Here is a 22,298-nt window from a genome sequence, read left to right as displayed (position 1 = left end):
CAGATTATGGTAGATCCTACTATGTCAGTACCACATCCTGCACCATCTGGGTTTTCTATGGATGTGTCCAATTCAAGTATTGCCAAAGTTTCCAAAATCCAAAGAGATTACAGTCCAAGAGGGTCCCTTTTCCTCCTAATTTTTCATGCTGTAATTTTAAAAAATTCTTTATTTCTCTCTTGGCTTTGGTTTTCCTCCCTTGAGCTTATTCAGTCAAAGCAAGCTGATTTGGAGGCCTGCTCATCTTTCTGCTGTCCCCTGGGATCTGGAAACACAGTTTGACTTCTCCTGCTGTCTTCACTGACTTTTTTTTTCCATGTGTATTATCTCTAAACACTATTATTATTTATACATAAGCATAGCATTTACTTGCATTCTCCTCTCAGGGCTGTTTGGAATCCCTTTGTTTCATCAGCTGAGGATGCCAAATTTCCTCTAAGGTGCAGTAGTAGACTGGGGGCTGGAGGCCTGGCCTGGCCTGTAAGGTGCAGTAATAGAAAGAGGGGGTAGGAGAGAGTAGAAGCCTCCTAGAATAAAACAGTAGAAGCAAAAAATAATACAATGCATTATATATATATATATATCAAATATTTTGTTTTCTTATGGTTTAGTACTAGACTTTATTTCCAGTACGTATTTTTTTCAGGAAAAGGCTTGCTTAGTTTTTCTTTAGGTTCGAGAATAGTCACTAGTATTGTGTAAAAGACATGTTTTGATAAGTTTTGACAGGCTTTGTCTCTTCCTCTATAAAATGTTAAAATTTGTCCATTTAAGAAATTCTTAGCAAGAATTTAATAGTAGTTAATGCTTTTATTGCATTTAGTTCTTTAGTTTTAAAAACTACTAATGCGCCCCTTTTTCCCACCCAAGAAACTGAACAGGCATATAAAAATGTGAACGGAAAGTGGTGGTGGTGGTGGTGGTGGTGGTATTGTTGGTTTTATTATTTTAACTTACAGAACAATTAACTGTCTTACTTGCTCAGATTCTCAATGTATCCTTACTAATAACTTTATTTAATCTACTTCATTTACAGGAAGTGTTCTTCAGTCAAAGTTTGCTTACCTCAGCAGAGACAAAAATTTAATGGGCAAAAGTACAGTGTTTAGGTAGGTAGATATTTTCATGGTGTGCTCAAGGTTCTTCTAGGAAGGACTTCCATTTTAATGGAATAGGCTTCAGAATTAAAGATATTGTGCTTTAAAAGTATTGTATGATGGATTCCATAATGAAATGATGAGGAAGGTTTGTCTGAAGTGTTGTTAATGTTATCAGTTAATTGCTCTTCAAATTTACATTTGTTAAATGAGACTATAGAAAGTTCTCCAGAATGTCGTGTTTGATTAGTTTATTTCCTTGTGTACCTTTTAACTTTGCAGATATTTTTATTTAATACTTGTACACAAAAGATACTGTGTTCTTTTTGACTTTCTAGCATTTGAAATCTAGAATGTGAATTTCCTAATAAATTATGACAGGAATAGACTTCCTTGACTTATCAGATATTTTTCTACATATAGCGTAGCTGAATGTAGTGAGTTTCATTTAAATAATAAAAGGTTTCTTTCCAGTTTGTCATAATTATCTCTGTAATACTCTTTATTGCTAATAAAAATTACTGTAAAGAGACCACAAATGTGGTTATGAACAGCGGTATGCACAGAAGATAGATGAGGCTTACAATCCTTTTTACAGATGTTTTCTGTATCCTCTTCCAACACAAACCCGAAACATGAACTATAGTTTTTTTTTCAAATTAATACAGTCTAGTTTGCAAATATTTATTGGATTCCTTTGCATCTCTTCAGATCAAACAAATCTTACAGGTTAATAATAGTCCCTGAAAAGAGTTTTTTCATTTAATGCTCATTAAGAAAGAAAGAAAAAGAAAAAAGACACAGACTGAAAACATATTTCTTTATAATTACGTAGGGTATTTCTTAAATGGCATTACATTTAATTCAAATAAAATGCCTTAGGGCTCTACCATTAGAAGTGGAAAGTTTTTTTGTTTTGTGAAATGTATGTTTACTTTAGACAGTGTTTTCAAAACATTGCAGAGTTTAATAGCATGGTTTTTACACCATGTATCCAATGTAATAATACAATTAAGCATTAATCAGTTCATAGCATGACTTAAAGGGAGGGACTCTGTTAAATAAAAAATGAGCTGGCGCTTAAAAATAGAAATTTAAAACTAATTTTTTAAAATAATATTATTATTATTATAATGTAACCCCACACAATGAAAACAGGATTTCATGTAGGAGCCTACGGAAAAGTAAAATGCCAAATGATAGGAGAAAATGATCATGTTCATCAAAAGCTGTTAAAACAAAATGAACATGGAAATAACAGAGATGGTGATAAGAACAAGTCAGAACATGTCTTAACTAAATAAGAAACTTAAACAAGACAGCTATATGTAAGAGTTGCCAAATATCAGGAATAATTTGCCTGTTGTTTTTTGTCTGTCTTCACACTTTTTGATCAATACTTGCTTAGTTTTAATTGTTGAACAGTTTCAGAAAGTGCTAAAAATTATTTTTCTTTGACTTGCTATCAATACTGTGATGTAGCCTGTTGTGCTTAAGTTGTAGCTACTAAAATATGAAGATGAATCTTTCTCTTGTATACTTCTTTTTCCAGTCCTTGTTATGGGGATTTCTAATACCCTGGTGGGAGAATGCCAGACCTGGCATGGGGTGGTTTCCTTCTATGTAGCTTACGAAAAAAAATTCTGCCTCTAAAAGTAGTGTCTAAGCTGATAGTTTTTCCTCAAAGCAAAACTGGACAATACACCTTATTTCCCACCGAGAGGCTAATTCTCATGAACACTTTCCTTTTTGTATTTTAATGAACTGTCTTTGTTCCTGAGGCATTGTAGGCTTACCTTCAGTCCCCAACACAGTGCATAAAAGAAGTTGAATGCCAGCATGGCATTTCCATTTCCATTTGTCTCTTCTGACCTCAGTTAGCCGTCATTCAAAACACAACAGTGAATGAATATGTGCTGTTGCCAGCAAATTCAGCAGTGGCCGACTGCAATCCCTGTAAGCTGTGGCACAGTCCAGTATCCATCGTCTGAAGACAAGACCCATACTGAGTTAAGGACTGTGACAAGAGGCAGATTGCTATTTTTGCTGATTTACTGATTTAATGTGAACCAGGCAATAGGAGCAGCTATGTGAGTCAGAAGCTCTACATACTTTTTGGGAAGAAAGGCCCTTTAAAACAATAAGGTCAGAATTTGTGAGGTGGCATGACATTAAAGGCACAGCTGAATAGTAGGTGAAATTATCCCTCTACATTGACAATAGTCTTTACTTCTTTTCTGCTTGAAGTGTTAAAATGGCTTTGCTCCACAAGGTAGACATGCAGGGATTATGCAGGCTGATTTCCAGATTGCTCTTTCTCTTCCTCCTCCCTCCTGTTTCTCAGGAGGGCCTGTCTGCGCTAAGGAGAAATCTGAGCAAATATGGAGGAAGACAAGCCGCAGACACTAACCTCTATATAAAATGAGAGGCCATTGCCAAAGAGTGAATAGTTATCCTACAAAGAAATGGGAGAGTCCTCATAAAGATCGATTCTCAATATACATTTCTTCCTTCATTAGGATAAGTACTAAGACCAAGCAAAAGCTCTATTAATAAGAAATAAATCCAGGAAATTCTGCAGATCATCCGGCTCTCAAAGGGACTTGAATCTAAAAAATTGTTCAGGAAACATGAGGGAACAAGAACTAAATTTCAGTTCATCTTTCACCAAAGAGAGATTCAGATAGTCCACTTTATCAGGAACTGAGATTTAGTGTGTGTTCTCTGTAATTCTTCAAAAGTATGACAAGAAGAATAAGTTAGTACACTAGTGCATAGTCAGAGAGAGAAATAGAGAAGAAAAATAGAGAAGATGACAATTCAGGAACATATTTTCCCATAAATTAAAAAAAATTCTGCATTTCTATTTGGTGTTCTCTTGAAGACATCTGTTCAGAGTGGGAACATCCCAACATGTCAAGAAAACTCTGCTGTCAGATATATATATTCTAAACTTTTCCAACATATACAGTGGACTGTCTCACTCCCCATGGTTGATGCTGCTGTGATGTCATTAGTTATAGTTACACTTTGAATGATTTTATTCCAGAAGAACCTAGAAACAGAAATAACCGTTGGTTTCAGGACTGTTGACAATTGCAGTTCCTCATATTCCCCCCGCCCCCCCCCCCATCTGTTTTACTAGAGCCTTGCTTGCCTGGGCCAAGTTCAAATCTATCTTAAAGAAGTCTTCTAGTTTCTTCTCTTGTGTCCTGTTATCTAGCAGATAATGACCGTTAACATGGTTTCCAAGTGGCACACCTGGCTGAGAATTGAAAAACAAACCATGAACAGAGTAGCTGACACTGTCCAATTACTTCAGAGGGAGACTTACAGGAACGTCTAAATGCCTGTAGCAGAAACGTACCCTTCCCCCAGCTTTGGTATGTAGACAGAAAAAAAAGCCATATGATTTTTACCTTGGTATAAAACTAGAGCTGTTGATTTAATTGCAGTTAATTCATGTGATTAACTCAAAATTAATGGCATTTAAAAAAAAAAATCACAGTTTTAATCACACTGTTAAACAATAGAATACCAATTGAAATTTTATTAAATATTTTTGGATGTTTTTCTACATTTTCAAATATTTTTATTTCAGTTACAGCACATAATACAAAGTGTACACTGCTCATTTTATTATTTTTTATTATAAATATTTGCACTGCAAAATGATAAATAGTGTTTTTCAGTTAACTTCATACAAGTACTGTAGTGCAATCTCTTTATTGTGAAAGTGCAACTTACAAATGTAGGGGATTTTTTTGTTACATAACTTCACTCAAAAACAAAACCGTGCAAAACTTTAGAGCTACAATTCCAATCAGTCCTACTTGTTCAGCCAGTTGCTAAGACAAGCAAGTTTGTTTACATTTATAGGTGATAATGTTGCCTACTTCTTATTTACAGTGTCACCAGAAAGTGAGAATAGGCATTTGCATGGGACTTTTGTAGCCAGCATTGCAAGGTATTTACGTGCCAGATATGCTAAACATTCGTGTGCATCTTTATGGTTCGGCCAGCATTCCAGAGCACATGCTTCCATGCTGACGATGCTTATTAAAAAACAAAAAAAAGTGTTAGTTAAATTTGTGACTCCTTGTGGGAGAATAGTATGTCTTCGGCTCTGTTTTACCTGAATTCTGCCATATATTTCATGTTATAGTAGTCTCAGATGATAACTCAGCACATGTTCATTTTAAGAACACTTGCTGCAGTTTTGACAAAGCACAAAAAAGGTACCAATGTGAGATTTCTAACGATAGCTACAGCACTTGACCCAAGGTTTAAGAATCTGAAATGCCTTCCAAAATCTGAGAGGGACGAGGTGTGGAGTATGCTTTCAGAAGTCTTTCAGAAGAGCAACACTCCTGAGGCAGAAACTACAGAACCCAAACCACCAAAAAAGAAAATCAACCTTCTGCTTTTCATTATCTGACTTAGATAATGAAAATGAACATGCGTCAGTCCACACTGCTTTGGATTGTTATCAAGCAGAACCTGTTGTCAGCATGGATGCATGTCCCCTGGAATGGTGGTTGAAGCATGAAGGGACATATGAATCTTTAGTCCATCTGACATGTAAATATCTTGTGACACCAGCTACAACAGTGCCACATGAACACCTGTTCTCACTTTCAGGCGACATTGTGAACAAGAAGTGGGCAGCATGATCTCCTACAAATGTAAACAAACTGGTTTGTCTGTGCGATTGGGTGAACAAGAAGTAAGTCTGAGTGGACTTTTAAGCTCTAAAGTTTTACATTGTTTTATTTTTGAATGCAATTTTTTTTACACTATTACATTTGTAAGTTCAATTTTCATGATAGAGATTGCACTACAGTACTTGTTTTAAGTGAATTGAAAACTATTTGTTTGCTACAGTGCAAATATTTGTAATAAAAAATAAATATAAAGTGAGCACTGTACATTTTGTATTGTAGTTGAAATCCATATATTTGAAAATGTAGAAAACATCCAAAACGTTTAAATAAATGGTATTCTATTATTGTTTAACAGCGTGATTAATCACGATGATTTTTTTTGAATCGCTTGATAGACCTATATAAAAGCAATTTTTTTTTTTTTTTTAATGACAGCAGATTGAGAACCTAGAAGGAAATCAGGATATTCTAGGTGTAAATAAAAAAAATAATAGAGGAGGAAAGTTCTAAGAAGATTTCAATTACCACAGTTGTCAAACTTCAAAAATAATGCATAACAACCAACTTTACTTGTCCAAAGATCCCATTCATTTGAAAGGAAAATTGTGAATTGCTTCTAAGAACTGTGGTCAAGGATGACTTCTGAATTCTTACACGTAGCTATCACAAATAATTTGTTATGAATTATTTGTTAAAGTCCAGAAAGCCATGAAAATGTTTAAACTTTCATATTGTGTGGAATGCCTGGAAACTACAGATTATACAGAAACCAAAATGTCAGACTCATGAGTCAGTTAAGTGAGGTTCCATAGAGAGATGAATTTTTTGTATTTAATTCTATATTTGAGCATTTGTGCAGTACCAAGGTGACTAGGTGGACCTGAGTACTCTTACACATCAAACTTCTGTTTCAAATTCAGAATGTGTGTGTGTGTGTGTGTATATATATATATATATCTCCCAGTAAAAGTGCCACAGAAATTTTTTGTGAGATTCACATATAACCAGAAATATTGAATGTAGTCCCTCACCTTTGATCTAGTGATGTCACCAAAGACTCTAATGGAATTCCTCTGTGATAATCATCCCACTGAGGAAAATAGCATATGTATCTACCCATTTGTGAACTAAGAAATGAAAAGACGGTGCCAATACTAGTATCTCTTGAATTAATTCATATCCAGAGAGGAAGAGAGCTATTTAATACAGAGCTTAAGGGTACCAATAAACTCTCCTATTTAGATGTCTGTCTTCAGTAAGAGACAATCCAAGAGTAAGTAACCATGAATCTTGTACTGTATAGCAGTCAGATCCCAGTAAGGATATGTCCAGGATCATTGAAATGGTTTTGTCATGTAGACATTCCACCAGCACAGATTTTCATATGGTGCCTCTCCAGATGCTCCTACTTTTTATGAAGGTGGCACTGATTCTGGGTCTAGGCAAGAAGGTAACAGAGCTACGTGACATGATACTATCATCCCTAAAGAGGTGGACAGTGAAACAAAGGTTTAGCTAGGGATAATGTATCTCAAAAGCATAGAGAACACTGTTCATAGAAAATTAGGATTGGAAGAGACCTCAGGAGGTCATCTAGTCCAACCCCAACTTAATCATCCCAGCCAGGGCTTTGTCTGGCTGGGCCTTAAAAACCTCTTAAGGATGGAGATTCTACCCCCTCCCTAGGTAACCCATTCCAGTGCTTTACCACCCTCCTAGTCAAATAGTTTTTCCTGATATCCAGCCTAGACCTCCCACACTGCAACTTGAGACCTTGTTCTGTCATCTGCCACCACTAAGAACAGCCCAGCTTCATCCTCTTAAGAACCCCCCTTCAGGTAGTTGAAGGCTGTTATCAAATCCCCCCTCACTCTTCTCTTCTGCAGACTAAATAAGCCCAATTCCCTCAGCCTCTCCTCATAAATTATGTGCCCCAGCCCCCTAATAATTTGGTCACCCAATATATATTCTGTGTGGCTGCAAAGTGGGCTCTGTGTTGCAGATTTCTCAAAGATAATGGACTACTTGAGCACGTACTGATAAATGAGGGAAATCTAACACTCAAAAACTTGGCAAACTTAAAGGATGGAAATGCTGTCTGTCATTGGTGTATGTAAATTGGCAAGGTAGTAACAGAGCTGGCAGCCTTCTCCAAGATGGTTCTGCTTTAAATTGGGCAAAAATACTTCTATCAATATATGCTTCCGGTAGCCGGAACAAGAGTGTATATACTTGGCAGAAGGAAGACTCCATTTGCAAGCAGTCAGAGCCTTATGTATCCACAACAGACCCTATTCACAGGAGATGAAAATTACAGAATAAAATCAAACTGCCCATCTTCTACTGAGGTTCACTTGCAGTACAACAGGCTGGACTTAAATTTTACAGCAGAATTCCGGAATTCTGCTACAGGGCCACCTAATGCAACAATCTGGTGCAGCAGACTGGAAATTCTGTGGCAGCTACATCTAATTTTCTTTTAAAACCTGAGGTTTTAAAGGGTTGAAAATGAAAACGATTAATTTTAGCTATTTTGTTTCGATATTAAATTCAATTTAATATACTTTTGGCCCATAAGTTCAGATTTTACGTTCAGGATTTTTGTAATCATAAATATCTAAGTGCAGCAAGAAGTTAGATAAGGTAAGTGAGGAAATATCTTATTAGAACAACTGCTGTTGATGAAAGGGACAAGTTGGTTCAATAAAGATATTTTTCCTCCTCTAACTTGTCTCTCTCATATGCTGGGACCAACGCAACTACAGTAGCATTGCAGTCAAACAGTTGTCGGGAGGAAGCTGGAGTTTTTGGTGTCTGGGTAGGGACCCTCGGGTTTGTCTGGATATGTGGGGGATATTATTGGATTAAAAAAAGCTGAATGTTTCTGCAAAAATGACCAGGAGTGAAACAATTAATATTGATATTTTAAAGATAATTTGGGACCTGATTGAAAAGAATTAGGATAATGATGATCATGTTGTTAGAACCAAAACTTAGATCAGGGATCAGCAACCTTTGGCATGTGGCCCGCCAGGGTAAGCACCCTGGTGGGCTGGGCCAGTTTGTTTACCTGCTGCATCTGCAGGTTTGGCCAATCGCGGCTTCCACTGGCTGCAGTTCGCCACTCCAGGCCAATGAGGGTATCAGGAAGCAGCAGCCAGCACATCCCTCGACCCGCGCCGCTTCCTGCAGCCCCCATTCGCCTGGAGTGTTGACCCATGGCTAGGGGAGCTGCGATCGGCCAAACCTGTGGATGCGGCAGGTAAACAAACTGGCCCGGCCCTCCAGGGTGCTTACCCTGGAGGGCCATCTGCCAAAGGTTGCCGATCCCTGGGTTAGATTCTCATCACTTCCTATCTTTTCCCTGAAGAGAAGACGTTAGAAAGTAAGGAGGAAAAGAGCAATATCTGAGATATTTGTTTCCTCTTGTTGGCTACAGAGGTGGTGTTTCAGGTCTTCTAAATCAAGGATTCTCAGGTTGTTTAAAACCTGCTCATTTTTTCCCCCTCTCATGGCTAGTCCTAGAATGCCTTACATTGTTTCAGCCCCAAATCCCAAAATGCTTCATTGTTAAAGTTCACATGCTATATATGGCTGGTGGAGACATTGATGATTTGAATTCTAGATTTGAAGACCAGAAGGGACCATTGTAACCATCTAGTCTGAGCTTCATAACAGGCCATAGAACTTCCATAAAGGCCATAGAATGTAATGATATTTTTTTTACATGTGAAAAGTATACTTTTAAAAAAGTTATTGAACTATGATTTCCCCAGTCTTATACAGTCAGTCTAATTGCTAAAGCTGTTTACAGTTGTGACATTATTTTCTCACTGAGGCTGTCTATGCATTTATAATGCGCTGATCGCTGCAATTCTAGGAACGCTTTTAAAATGAAAACAGTCTATAATAAGTATCATGACCCCAGAAAATAACCTTGGGACCCATGTCGTGGACTTTAACCCAAAGGTTGAGAATCACTGTGTAGACCTCACAGAGCTTCTTGATGCCTTCTGTTTCTAAGACCAAAACCAATCAGCATGCAGCCTTATAATCCACATGTTAGATATCTGAACATGGTAGCATGAAAATTGAGTGCCAACAGTTGTTGGAGGCTGCTCATGGTGAATATAAATACCAGTCACAATTCTGTCATATTCATTTACTGACTGTTGACAACAGCTTTACTGTTCATAATTAAATGTGGATACAAAGAGTCAAATAGTGGATCCTTCCAGATACAGTGAATATAATGCTGCAGAGTTCCTTGCTTTATCCTGATCTCCGTTGTACCTGAAGTTTCCTATCTGAAACCTTAGTAAGCATTCCTCTTAAGCTTATTGAGTCATGTGGTTATTTTAAACATTATTCCTTTTGCAGCAAGTCCTCAGAAGTGTTTTTCTAGACTTCTTCATAGAGTTTTTATCCACAAGCTCTGAGAGTAATTTAATTACGTTCTAGTCTCTAATATTACATGACTCCTGCTGCGGTCTTCAATTATATCCCAGTATTTTAGTACTTTTGTAGTTGTGGTTCACTGTCACTTATGTAAATTGGGGACTGAAGGCATTCATATATGACATTTCAACCCATCATTAAAGCTGCTTTCTACCAATCATCCATTGTATTTCTGTTTTCTCATTTCAGAATCTCTCATCACATTTCCACTTTGAGAGAGGTTACATTTAATGAGGATTCTTAAATCTGTTTGACTTTTTTTAGTTATTTAGATAAGGTGGTCCACAAGCAGCCCTAGACCCTGCCCAATTTAGAACATGAACTCAATTTTAAATAGGTCAATAATATGTAAGTAAAATAAACTAAGGAGGTTGACTTGCTGTGCTTGATAAAATCCTGAATCTCTGATAATTTTTGTATTGTAGGGCCAGGCCATACTTCTTGCATCCTTAAAAATGTTGTCCAGAATTGATAAATCTGTAGGCCTCCTTTCCCTCAATCCAAATGAATACTCTTAAGAATACTCGTTACCCTTTCTTCATTTAATCAGTGGGGGAGGGGTCTACATCCTGTGACAGACTTTTCTATCTCTATGGCAGAACTCACACAATCTCAGCATTTTGGGGTATTTTCTGTCCCCAAACAGTTCTGTTGTTTGGCAATTCTGAATTTTTCGTATCATAAAACTTAATTTTGGTGCTTCAAATCCAGCAATTTGGGTGAATTTCCACACATGGATTTGGGTATCTTGTTTTTCTTTGGATGTGTGCAAGTAAGAAAGATTTATAATATATAAACATAATAGCTTGACAGTTTTTTGTTACTTTTAAAATATGTCTTCATTTTTGCGTGCATTCCATGCAGTGATTAACAAAGCATTAGAAACATCAAGATACGGTTTTGAATATATTTAGGTTTTGCAGTTAACTTCTAAATACACCTCTACCTCGATATAACACAGTCCCCGGGAGCCAAAAAATCTTACCGCATTATAAGTGAAACTACATTATATTAAACGTGCTTTGATCTGCTGGAATGCACAGCCCCCCCCCCAAGTGCTGCTTTACTGCGTTATATCCAAATTCGTGTTGTATTGGGTCGTGTTATATTGGGGTAGCGGTGTACTGTGAAGTGTTCCGGCATAGAATGTTTGCTTGTGCATTGTATGACAAAGCACTGTATTTTGCCATTTATCAATAAATTGTCTATTAAATAAGTTTTTGTTGTTGGCAAGAAAGGGTTACAGTCCTTTAATGGCAGTTCAGTCAGAAACTTATTGCACTATAGATAGGTTAAAACTATTGAAAAGCCTTTATTATAGTTAAGCAAAGACTCCAAACAGTGTGTGTGTGTGTGTGTGTGTGTGTATATATATATATAATACTGTGTCCTCAGCATTTGTAAATGTTTTTGCCAATTTAATTTCTCATTGGAAAGCTGTGTATTGTACATAGTTTGAGAAACTGAATTGCATCATATAGATATTTTTCTGAAATTGACAGTTTTTTTATGTTGTATGCATACATCAGGTGAAGGTGATAGAGCTTTGATAAATTGCAGAGCCCTGTGATAAATACTTTTTACTATGCATCTTTCACCAGCTCATCTGTCCCTCTTCTCACTAAGGGCTTGTCTACACGTGAAAGTGAATTTACATTAAGGGAGGGAGCGAATTTAAAGTGTAATAGTTTATTCCTGAATAATTGCATGTCCGGAAGCTCTTCTTCCAGAGTAAGTGTGTCCACACTTGAAGATACTGAAAAATTATTATTTAAGAATAGCTATTCTGGGATAACACGTGTAGACAAGTCCTAATACAGCTCCCCTGAGTTTTACTTTAGCATTCTGAAATGTGCTAGAGAAATTGTTCCTCCTCTATCCAAAACTACAGTTCCTTAGGCAGGATTTACTGCTGGAGCTACCGCTTTTCTTTATCCCAGAATGTCACAACTTTGAAGAATATCTCATGGTCTTGCAGGGTGAGAAACAGGTGCACTGTATCATTAGGAAGGGGAGTTTTTTCAGCACTCATTTCTAGCCCAGGAAGGACCTGAAAAAGAGTCCTGCCAATCTGCTGATAAATCCACGGACCATATTTGTGGATTGGATACGGATAAAAATTTTGCCTTGCTGCAGGGCTCTGAGAGAATCTGACTTTAAGGGTGGAGTGACTTTAATTTACTTTACTTTTTTTTAATTCAAATCACTGATATAAATCAGGTTGACACTTTGTAAAATTAATTTGAACACTCGTGCTATTGCAACTTTAAAAATGCATTTATAATTTAATTTCTTACACATTTTCATCTAAAGTGCCACTATTGGTATGGTGGTGTCTTTTAATTTTATTAAACAGCTGTAGGCAAACTATTATTAAAGGCCTTGAGCCTGCAAACTCTTAAGCAGCTTATTCACATGAATAATTCCTTGACTTTAATGGGACTATTCATGTTTTTTATAGCACATGCATAAATATTTACAGCATCGGGGTAAAATTTTTATTTTTTATTAAAAAATGTTTTGTTAGTGGCTTAAAATCATTCTTTGTTCAAAACAACATTGCTTCAGAGTGAACAATGAAAAGTTATTTAGACTTTTAATATATTTACAGTTATTTTAAACTTTTATCATTCAGAGGCCAACATTTTCAAATATAGGTCTAGGAGCTTAACTGAGGAATTTTCAAAGCACCTAAGTGATTTAGGAGCAGACATCTTATTCACTTGAAACTGCAAACCCTGATGGAGTATAGCTTGGTTGAAGCATTCATATAATCTTTCTTGATTTATGGATATTTAGTACATTGGACAAGAGTGTTTGGTTGATAATGTAGCACAGACTATTTGCCTGTCAATGCTGTGTTTGAATTGTGGTGTTCTCACTTTAAAGATGCTAGTGATGCCCTGACATGGCTTTATTCATTATAGAGGAGAATTTTAGTGTGAAACTTCTTGGTAGAAAATTTAAATGTAAAAGTCTTAATTCAATTAATAATTAGCAAACTACTTTTAAATAGTGCAAAACACTCTCATGAGCAATTTAAGACTATATTAAACTAACATTGCTTAAATTTAAATTCTAGTTTATTTTTAAGATCATTTTTATCTACATTGCTTTAGATGTGACCTGTTTAGATGTAGAAAAGCTATTTTATCGCATCTTTGTGTTATGGCTCCCGTTGAACCCTGTACAGCTGAAATCAGAGCTAAGGCAGCCTAGCTTTACAGGCAGAAGGTTACAATAAATAATCCCAAGAATATGTTTATAAAATTCTAAAGCACCCAAAAATCTTTCTCCTGTAAAATGTAACAGTTTTTAGAGTGGGTGAGCGGGTTTGTGTGTATTTTATTTAATTAATTAATTAATTAATTAATTAATTAATTAATTAATTAATTAATTAATTAATTAATTATATATATATATATATATATATACACCTCTACCCCAATATAACACGACCTGATATAACACAAATTCGAATATAATGTGGTAAAGCAATGCTCCAGGGAGGCAGGGTTGCACGCTCTGGCGGATCAAAGCAAGTTCGTTATAATGTGGTTTCACCTATAACGCAGTAAGATGTTTTGGCTCCCAAGAACAATGTTATATCAGGGTAGAGGGGTGTGTGTGTGTGTGTATGTATGTATGTGTATATATATATATATATATAATATGAACCATTTTTTATATAAGTATTGATCAGCAATTTAGCATTGCCAAAATTCCATGTAAATATAAACCAAATACAACTTATATGTAAATGGAAAAAAGTTGCACATTTTGTGAAGCAGTTTCCAAAATACTATAAAATGCATAAGCATGTTAGTATTCATATTGGCTACATGTAACACTGCTCTACAGCCAAAATGCTTCTGAAATAAATGTAGTCCAACTTGACTAATTCTGGGTCACTGAGAACGAAAATGATGCTTAAAATTGTTGATTGGCTCTAGTTTTCAAGATATGCTGTTGGGTCAGTATATACGACCCTTGACTTGGGAATGGCAGAGGATAAGTGAGTTATAAAGGGAAGGGATCTCAATTTAAACCAGAAATGGCTAAAATACATCTTTGACTGGATCTATGAATAAATCTATGACTGGGTTTGGACAGTACTTGCTTTTTAGGCAAAACAATGAATGATGCAATCTGAAGCTGGTATTGCATCATACATGATATGAATTGCATCATGTTATTCCTAGAAGTCATGGATGATGCAATCATAATGAAGCTTACATCACTCTGCTGAACAAATTGCCCTATATCAGCTCTAGAAATCATACAGTGTCGTGCTCTCTTATTTGTCAATGTTTGATTTTGCAAAGGGACACATTTCTGTTTAGCCAAAGTGAGCAGAGATGCCTCGTACTTTTGTGAAGAGTGCAGATAACTTCTGCTATGTTTGTGGTGAAGTGACTTTTGCATCACAAAAGCGCAGTATAACCACTATGGTTAAGAAAGCCTATCACCTTTATTTTGGCTGCAAAATTGGAGATCAGGACAAGAGGTGGGTCCCGCACATATGCTGCAACACTTGTGCAACAAATCTTCGCCAGTGGTTGAACAGGAGAAGGAAATCTATGCCTTTTGCAGTGCCAGTGATTTGGAGAGAGCCAACAGATCATACCAGCAATTGTTACTTCTGCATGGTACCTCCAGTTGGGAAAGGTGTGTCAAAGAAGAAAAAGTGGACTGTGCATTATCCAAACATTCCATCAGCTATACGCCCAGTACCCCACAGAGAAGGACTGCCGGTTCCTGATGCACCAGAATCATTCTCACTTGAGTCAGATGAGGAAGAGGAAGAGGATGAAACTTCTGGTCCTGAACCATCAATGTCACAGGACCCACATTTTCTCCCATCCTCCTCCTCTGAACCACACCTCTTAACACAAGGTGAACTGAATGACCTTGTCAGGGATTTGGAACTACCCAAGAGTAAGGCAGAGCTGTTGGGCTCCGGACTACAGCAGTGGAATCTCCTGGCAGGCTATCAGGGCAAATGGAGCCCATCAAAGCTTGCAGACTATTGCTGGACAGTGACAAGAGATGCTCCATTTAATGAATACAAGAGACAAGCCAAGAAGCGCCGAGTAGACACTGAATAGGACTAAACTATGTACATAATAGTTTTTTGCCTTTTGTTTCTGTCATAAACAGATAGCTAAGGGTTAATGTCTCTTTCACCTGAAACACCTGACCAGAGAACCAATCAGGAAACCGGATTTTTTCAACTTTGGGTAGAGGGAAGTGTGTGTCTGAGTTTTTTGTCTGCCTGCCTGCTTCCTCTGAGCTTTGGAGAAGTAGTTCTATTTTCTAGTCTTCTGTTTCTAAGTGTAAGGACAAAGAGATCAGATAGTAAGTTATATGGTTTCTTTTCTTTGGTATTTGCATGAATGTAAGTGCTGGAGTGCTTTGATTTGTCTTCTTTTTGAATAAGGCTGTTTATTCAATATTCTTTTAAGCAATTGACCCTGTGTTGTATCATCTTAATACAGAGAGACTATTTGTATTTTTTCTTTCTTTTTTATATAAAGTTTTCTTTTAAGACCTGTTGGAGTTTTTCTTTACTTCAGGGAAATTAAGTCTGTACTCACCAGGGAATTGGTGGGAGGAAGAAATCAAGGGGAGAGCTGTGTGTTGGATTGCTAGCCTGATTTGGCATTTCCTCTGGGTGAAGAGGAAAGTGCTTTTGTTCCAGGATTGGGAACGGAGAGGGGGAATCACTCTGCGTAGTTTCACAGAGCTTGTGTCTGTGTATCTCTCCAGGAGCATCTGGAGGGGGGAAGGGAAAAAGGATTATTTCCCTTTGTTGTGAGACTCAAGGGATTTGGGTCTTGGGGTCCCCAGGGAAGGTTTTTCAGTGGGACCAGAGTGCCCCAAAACACTCTAATTTTTTGGGTGGTGGCAGCAGGTACCAGGTCCAAGCTGGTAACTAAGCTTGGAGGTTTTCATGCTAACCCCCATATTTTGGATGCTAAGGTCCAGAATCTGGGAATAAGGTTATGTCAGTTTCATAATAAATTTTATTTATATAACCCTTTTGTTGATTTTTAAAGTGTTACATAAACAGGACAGGTGAAATATTCTCATGTAAAGCAACCATAAACACATGAAAAGACCTAGGTTTACAATTTATGATTAAAACTCTACTATCTACACAATATACGTAGACATAAAATGTAAAAACTTAAATATCTTAGAAACAGTAGCCAATCAGTTGTTTTAATTGTCATATTTGAATTCAGCACTTCAAAATACATAATAAATATCACATTTTATCTCTGAAGCAGACGACTTCTCAAAAATTGTAGACCAGTGTAATTACTGCAGGGCTGTAATAATAAAGCTAGATGTGCAATATTAAGGCCTAGCCAAAGCTGATGGGATCACAGATCCTTTGAAAGTAAATAATTAGTTTTGAGATAAATTAATGCAAGTAAAATTTTAGAATGTGGACTCTTAATGATATAGCATAGGAAAGCGGTGATTACTGTTTGAAGGTATTATGCAGTAGCAGTGAACTAGTTGAATTTCTTTCAAATGTACGAGAGAATGTACAACAAATGCAGGAAGCTCAATTCTTCCTACAAGCCATTTATGTATGTCATACTGAGATCTTTTTGTAAATCACTAAGGGCCTGATCCTGAACTAAAATGGTTGTGAGCACAGGGGTCTGCTGATTGAGTCAGCTGCAGGATCAGTACCCCAACTGGTCTGATCAGGAATATGAAGTGTAAAGAAAAACCTTGAACTCAGACTTACATGCTGATCATTTATTTTAAGCTGTCTTAAATAATTAACTGATTTTCGCTTAAAATTATCACCATGCACTTGAGAGATTTAAATGTTTTAAATATTCCTGTTATATTGTTACTAGAAGAAAATAAGGAATTAAAAGTATTTAAAAGGTGTTCAAATATGCACATTGTTTGCCATTAATGCAGACTGTTGGGTGTTCCTCCCTTGTGCCTGGAAAGGGATAGTCAATCATGCTCTTTGCTTTTCTGCAAACCCCTAGCTCAGTGGTCCCCAAACTGTGGGATATGGCCCACTATGGGCGCATGGAGGAACATTTGAGTATGGCAGGGCCTGGGCCAGTGGGGCCGGGGAGGAAGCGCCACCCAACCCCGCTTTGTCCTCAGCTCTGGTCCCCAGTCCCACCCTAGTCTCTGCTTCTGCCAGCCCCGACCGGGGTCAGTGCCTTGGCTGCCAGCTACAGCTCTGCTCCTGGCTTGTTATCAGCCCCAGTCTCTGCCCTCTTATCCCGTCCGTGTGCTCCCCCTGGAGCCACGGCACTGCTCCCAGCCCCAGTTCCCAACAGGAGTAAGGGGGAGCATGACGTGAAAAATATGGGGACCACTGCTCCAGCAACTTCCTGCAACTCTTTGGAGAAGGAGTAACATAGTTCCAGAAATAATATTGCTATTTTAGTAATGAAATCTAAGCAAGTGCAAAAGAAAACTCAAACAGACAATTGCTATTAAGGAAGGAATTTTTTTTTTTTTAATGGGAACATCTTTACAAGTCCAATTTTGGAAGGCGGCACATGAGCTGATTTTCAGTGGCACTCACACTGCCTGGTTCATGGCCACCAGTCCAGGACGCTCTGCATTTTAATTTAATTTTAAATGAAGCTTCAACATTTTAAAAATCTTATTTACTTTATACATACAACAATAGTTTACTTATATATTAGACTTATAGAAAGAGACCTTCAAAAAAAATGTTAAAATGTATTATCGGCACGCAAAATCTTAAATTAGAGTGAATAAATGAAGACTCGGCACACCGCTTCGGAAACATTGCCGACCCCTGTTTTAGACCCAACAAATCCTGCATCTTAACAGGGGGTTAGACTAGATGACTCTTGCTTAACTGTAAACATGACATTGTACGATAGCCTAGAGAATAATTTTGCTAATTGTTATGCTGAGGCAATATAAACATTTGAATAAAGGTTTTATCTCAGTTACAACAGCAACACAATGGTCCTGGGTCTTTATCTTATCAGTGTACATCCTATTTAAGAGTGCGCTTGCAGGGTGTCATACAGAGTAGTCCAATATGACAACTCCAAGAGGTAATCTCTCTGGAGAATTCAGTAACATGACGCATTGTGAAAATAGGAACTTATGCATTTCTTTTGTAGCGTCACTTTGTTTATGTGGTAGATTAAGGTGGATAAAAATCATTGATTTTATTTTTAAAAAAGAAGTCTTCCTGAACTAGTGATTTAAATCAAATCCACCCTCTGGTAGTTATTGGATGATATTATCAAGAGGTAATCTTGTATTCAGGAACAGACAATCAGTCTGTCAGGCTTTTGCAGGGTGGATTTGATTTAAATCAAATTGATTTAAATCACTAGTCAGGAAGACTCGATTTAATCATGGATTTCTACATCAAAGTGCGTTCTTGTTGTTTGTTATAACCGTAATACATATTCTTCACAACTCAGAGATAAATGTAAGTTTCATTTTTAAAAGGTACACATTATACATTTTTAAAGTGATTTATTTTGAAGACTTTTCAGGTTAATTTGGGACAGCTATATCAGAAAATGAATGATTGTTTGGTTATTTCATTTATCAAAGGTAGCGGAAGCAGATATTTATGAAGTCATTGGAAGGTGAGCTATCTCCAGTTCAACAGGTTAATCATTAATATTTGGAGGATTTTCTTGCCATGCTGTATTAGGAGACGAACATCACCAGACAAATATTTAAATTTGTATTTAATTAAAACAACAACATTATGTATTCTGGATTTTTTTCTTCAACAGCAGACATATTTTTTTAACCAAACAAGCATTTGAATTTAGTTAAACATTCAAGTTTTTTAAAATCAGGTTTGTTTTTGTTAAAATTGTATTTAATTAAAATAGTTAAATGAAATGTTAACACCCCCCACCAATTAAATCGACTACATCAGCCAGGTCAACATGAGAAACTTTAAAATATTGGCTTCTGCTACTAACTCAGTCATCTTCACCTTCATTTTCCTGTTTGTTCATAATCTGGAAAAGGAAAAACAAGCTTTCCTGCTTTTTTTGGGTCCCAAAGATTTCTCAATTTGGAATGACTTAGTCCAAAGGAAGAAAATATTCTTTCTACACCGGCAGAAGAAGCTACTGCTGTTAAAAGTGAGATTATCACTTCAACAGTCTCTTGAATCCAAGTGCTTAAGTGACTTCCACCAGTTCACTGGTGTGACTTTCTTTAAAACATCATCAGCAAACATATATTTCTTGAATGGTCACCCTTAGCTCTGAAGTGTATTATAGTTGGCATTATGGAGGGATGGTTGCTAGAGGTCTATGTTATAGCTGCCAACTCTTCTTCAGCCGTTAAGATTTGACCTGGCACCGCGTATTGAGACTGTTTGCAAGAAAATGAGCTGGAAATAGTGCTTGTTTCATTTGGGTTTTTTATGCTTGTAATTTAACTCTGTCGTTGCATATTTCTCTTTAAGATCTCATTCAGTTCCTTCCACATTTCAACAGTGTCAGAAATAAAACAGCTATTTCCCTGCGTTTTGTTCAAGGCGACAGAAATAGGCTTCTGAGTACTCAGCATGTGCTCAACATTTCTCTTAAGCCCAATGTTGAGAACTTTGGCTCTGACAGTGCCATCTATTTTTTCCACGATTTTGTTCGCAAACTGTCATCAGGTTAGGCTAGTTCTTGATAGTGCTCAAAACAGTCTACTACTGACTTCCATTGCATGTCTTGTGGGAGAGTTAGCTTGGTTCCTCCCACTTTTTTCAGAGCAGCTGCTTCAAAGTTGTTGTTACAGAAGTATTTTGCAATTTCAACAACAATGGCCTTTATTTCTGGAACACTGAAGACTTTGGCTAGGAGGTGGATCAAACGAGCACTGTAACCATTTGTTACTAGCTTGGGACTCTCTTCGCTCTCTTCTAAATAATTTCTTCTCATCTTGGATACATTTGCAGCATTGTCTGTGACCAAGCTGCGTATTAGACATTTGAATTCTTTTTTTCACAGTTTGTTATAGCTTTTACTGCTACTTCTTGTAAGTATTCTTCTGTGTGTGCATTTCCTAATGTATCAATTGTTTCTGTAAGGAAGACATTCCCTTCTTTGGTTGTTGTACCAGTACGTACAACAGGATCATATTAGACATTGTTCCACCATCAAGACTCAGGTTAACAATTTTACCCTCTAGACCTTTGCACACTGCTCAATTTCTCTTTCATACACGTTATCCAGCAATTTGCCTGTGACATCTGCTCTGTTGGGTGTACTATATCCTAGTCTTAATGACTGAACCCTATTAATCAAGTGTGGGTTCTCAATCATACGGAAAGGAGAGTTTGTTGCATAAAGAAACTGGGCAAATTTTTCATCAATTACCTCTTTTTTGTGATCTGCTGGTTCTTATCACAAACTTATCTATGGTTGTTTCTGGATGATGGAGTTTTGTTTTTTTTTGCGCTGCAGGTGATAATACTGTGGCTTTGTGACATACATGATGTGACTGAAACACTATCATTGGCAGATAACTCTGAAACGATAGAAAATGATGGTGATCTTGAAGGTAGATAGTCTTCAGAATCCTGTATGTTGAGGATGGATTCTCCTAAACAAAATAAGTCAATGCAGTTATTTAATTATTACCACCATACTGCTCACTTAGTATTACTCATTGCCTTAACTGACACTCAGGCCTGGTCTACACTGTGGGGGCGGGGGAGCGGAATTGATCTAAGATGCACAACTTCAGCTACATATCTGAGTAGACGTATCTGAGATCGAATTAAAATTACTTACTTTGCGTCCTCGCAGCGTTGGATTGACGCCCGCGGCTTCCCAGTCGACTTTGCTTCTGCCTCTCTCACTGCTGGAGTTCAGCAGTTGACGGGAGAGTGATAGGGGATTGATTTATCGTGTCTACACTACATGCGATAAATAGATCCACGATAGATTGATCGCTACCCACCGATCTGGCGGGTAGTGTAGATGTACCCTCAGTACCACTTTAAAGGTGAAATTGTAAAAGGAACATAAGAACATAAGGGATCTCTCTCATGCCATTTCAGCTATAAGATCTGCCTATTTCAGCTATTTTTTTATCACAACTGCATCTAAAATGATAGTACCATAGAGTAACAACTATATTTTTTGCTCAAACATGAGAATTCAAGAATAGTTCAGAAGGAAGACAGGCAGTCCTTAAGAAAGAACTATGAAATAAAAAAGTTTACCAACCTAAAGATCCTGCATGTTCAGACATGTTTCTTTCATCATCTTCAATGCTGCTTCCTTCTGAGAAGGAACAGTTCTCATCATGTTGTTTCATTTCGGCAACCAGGCCTTGCATTTCTTTGTTGCACTTTTTGCACTTTGCGCGCATGCTTGTCTTACCCACAGGTAGAAGATCTTCATTAAAATATTCCCAAACTCGGTCTCTTTTTATAGCCTACTGCCATTATAGGTTTTCCCTTCTAGTGAGAGGCAGGTATGGTAGATCTCAAATCAATGAAGGCTACACTCAGAAAGACTTAAAGACTTCTGGAATATGCTGCTTAAACAGTTTCACTTTTGTTTCTACTGCCTGTCCTTCCCTTCTCACATTTATCTCTAGACTTCTCCTTGTTCAGATCTATTCCCCCTGCAACCATCTTCTGTTCATTGAAGTTTTTGAAATGTTGTACTTTTAGAGAGAGGTCAGGGATTGACTCTGTGTACACATTTGCAGAGGGACAGTAGGGTTGAGGTCTGTTTTCTCTCACCTCTCTCTCTATATATACTTATTTATTTATAAGCATTTTTGCTGTTAACAAGCATGTTATCTCTGGAGACACAAATCCACAGTTTGAGAACTGCAAAACTAAGCATCTCTGATGGTATCTTCTAGACTGGGCACTGAGTCCCATTGGGTAGTTAGAAAAAATAATCTAAATAATCTATATAGAAGCCCCTGAAAACTCATAAAATTGGGTCCCTAATCCATGAACTATTGGAATTCATGTACAAAACCTTTCTTAAACATTACATGAATATATTGTCTCATGCTATAGAATTAGAATTTATAATCCCTATTCCATTTTGAG

The 22,298-nt window shown here is 37.1% G+C and overlaps 1 protein-coding gene across 4 annotated transcripts in view; it reads left to right on the top strand.

Moving 5' to 3' along the window:
• CNOT2 (CCR4-NOT transcription complex subunit 2) overlaps window positions 1–22,298 on the top strand; it is a 151,305-nt gene that overhangs the window by 46,127 nt on the left and 82,880 nt on the right. Inside the window, exon 2 of one of the 4 annotated variants that reach the window (XM_030548744.1) lies at window positions 1,037–1,109. The exons of the other annotated variants lie outside the window; for them this stretch is intronic. The gene's annotated coding sequence lies outside the window, so the exon portion shown is untranslated. The remainder of the gene's footprint in view (window positions 1–1,036; window positions 1,110–22,298) is intronic. 4 annotated transcript variants of the gene reach the window in all.

The sequence above is a fragment of the Gopherus evgoodei genome, chromosome 1, assembly GCF_007399415.2.
Source record: "Gopherus evgoodei ecotype Sinaloan lineage chromosome 1, rGopEvg1_v1.p, whole genome shotgun sequence".
NCBI classification, from domain to species: Eukaryota; Metazoa; Chordata; order Testudines; family Testudinidae; genus Gopherus; species Gopherus evgoodei.
Note: the sequence above shows the minus strand (reverse complement) of the source record. Positions and strands in the feature narration are given on the sequence as shown.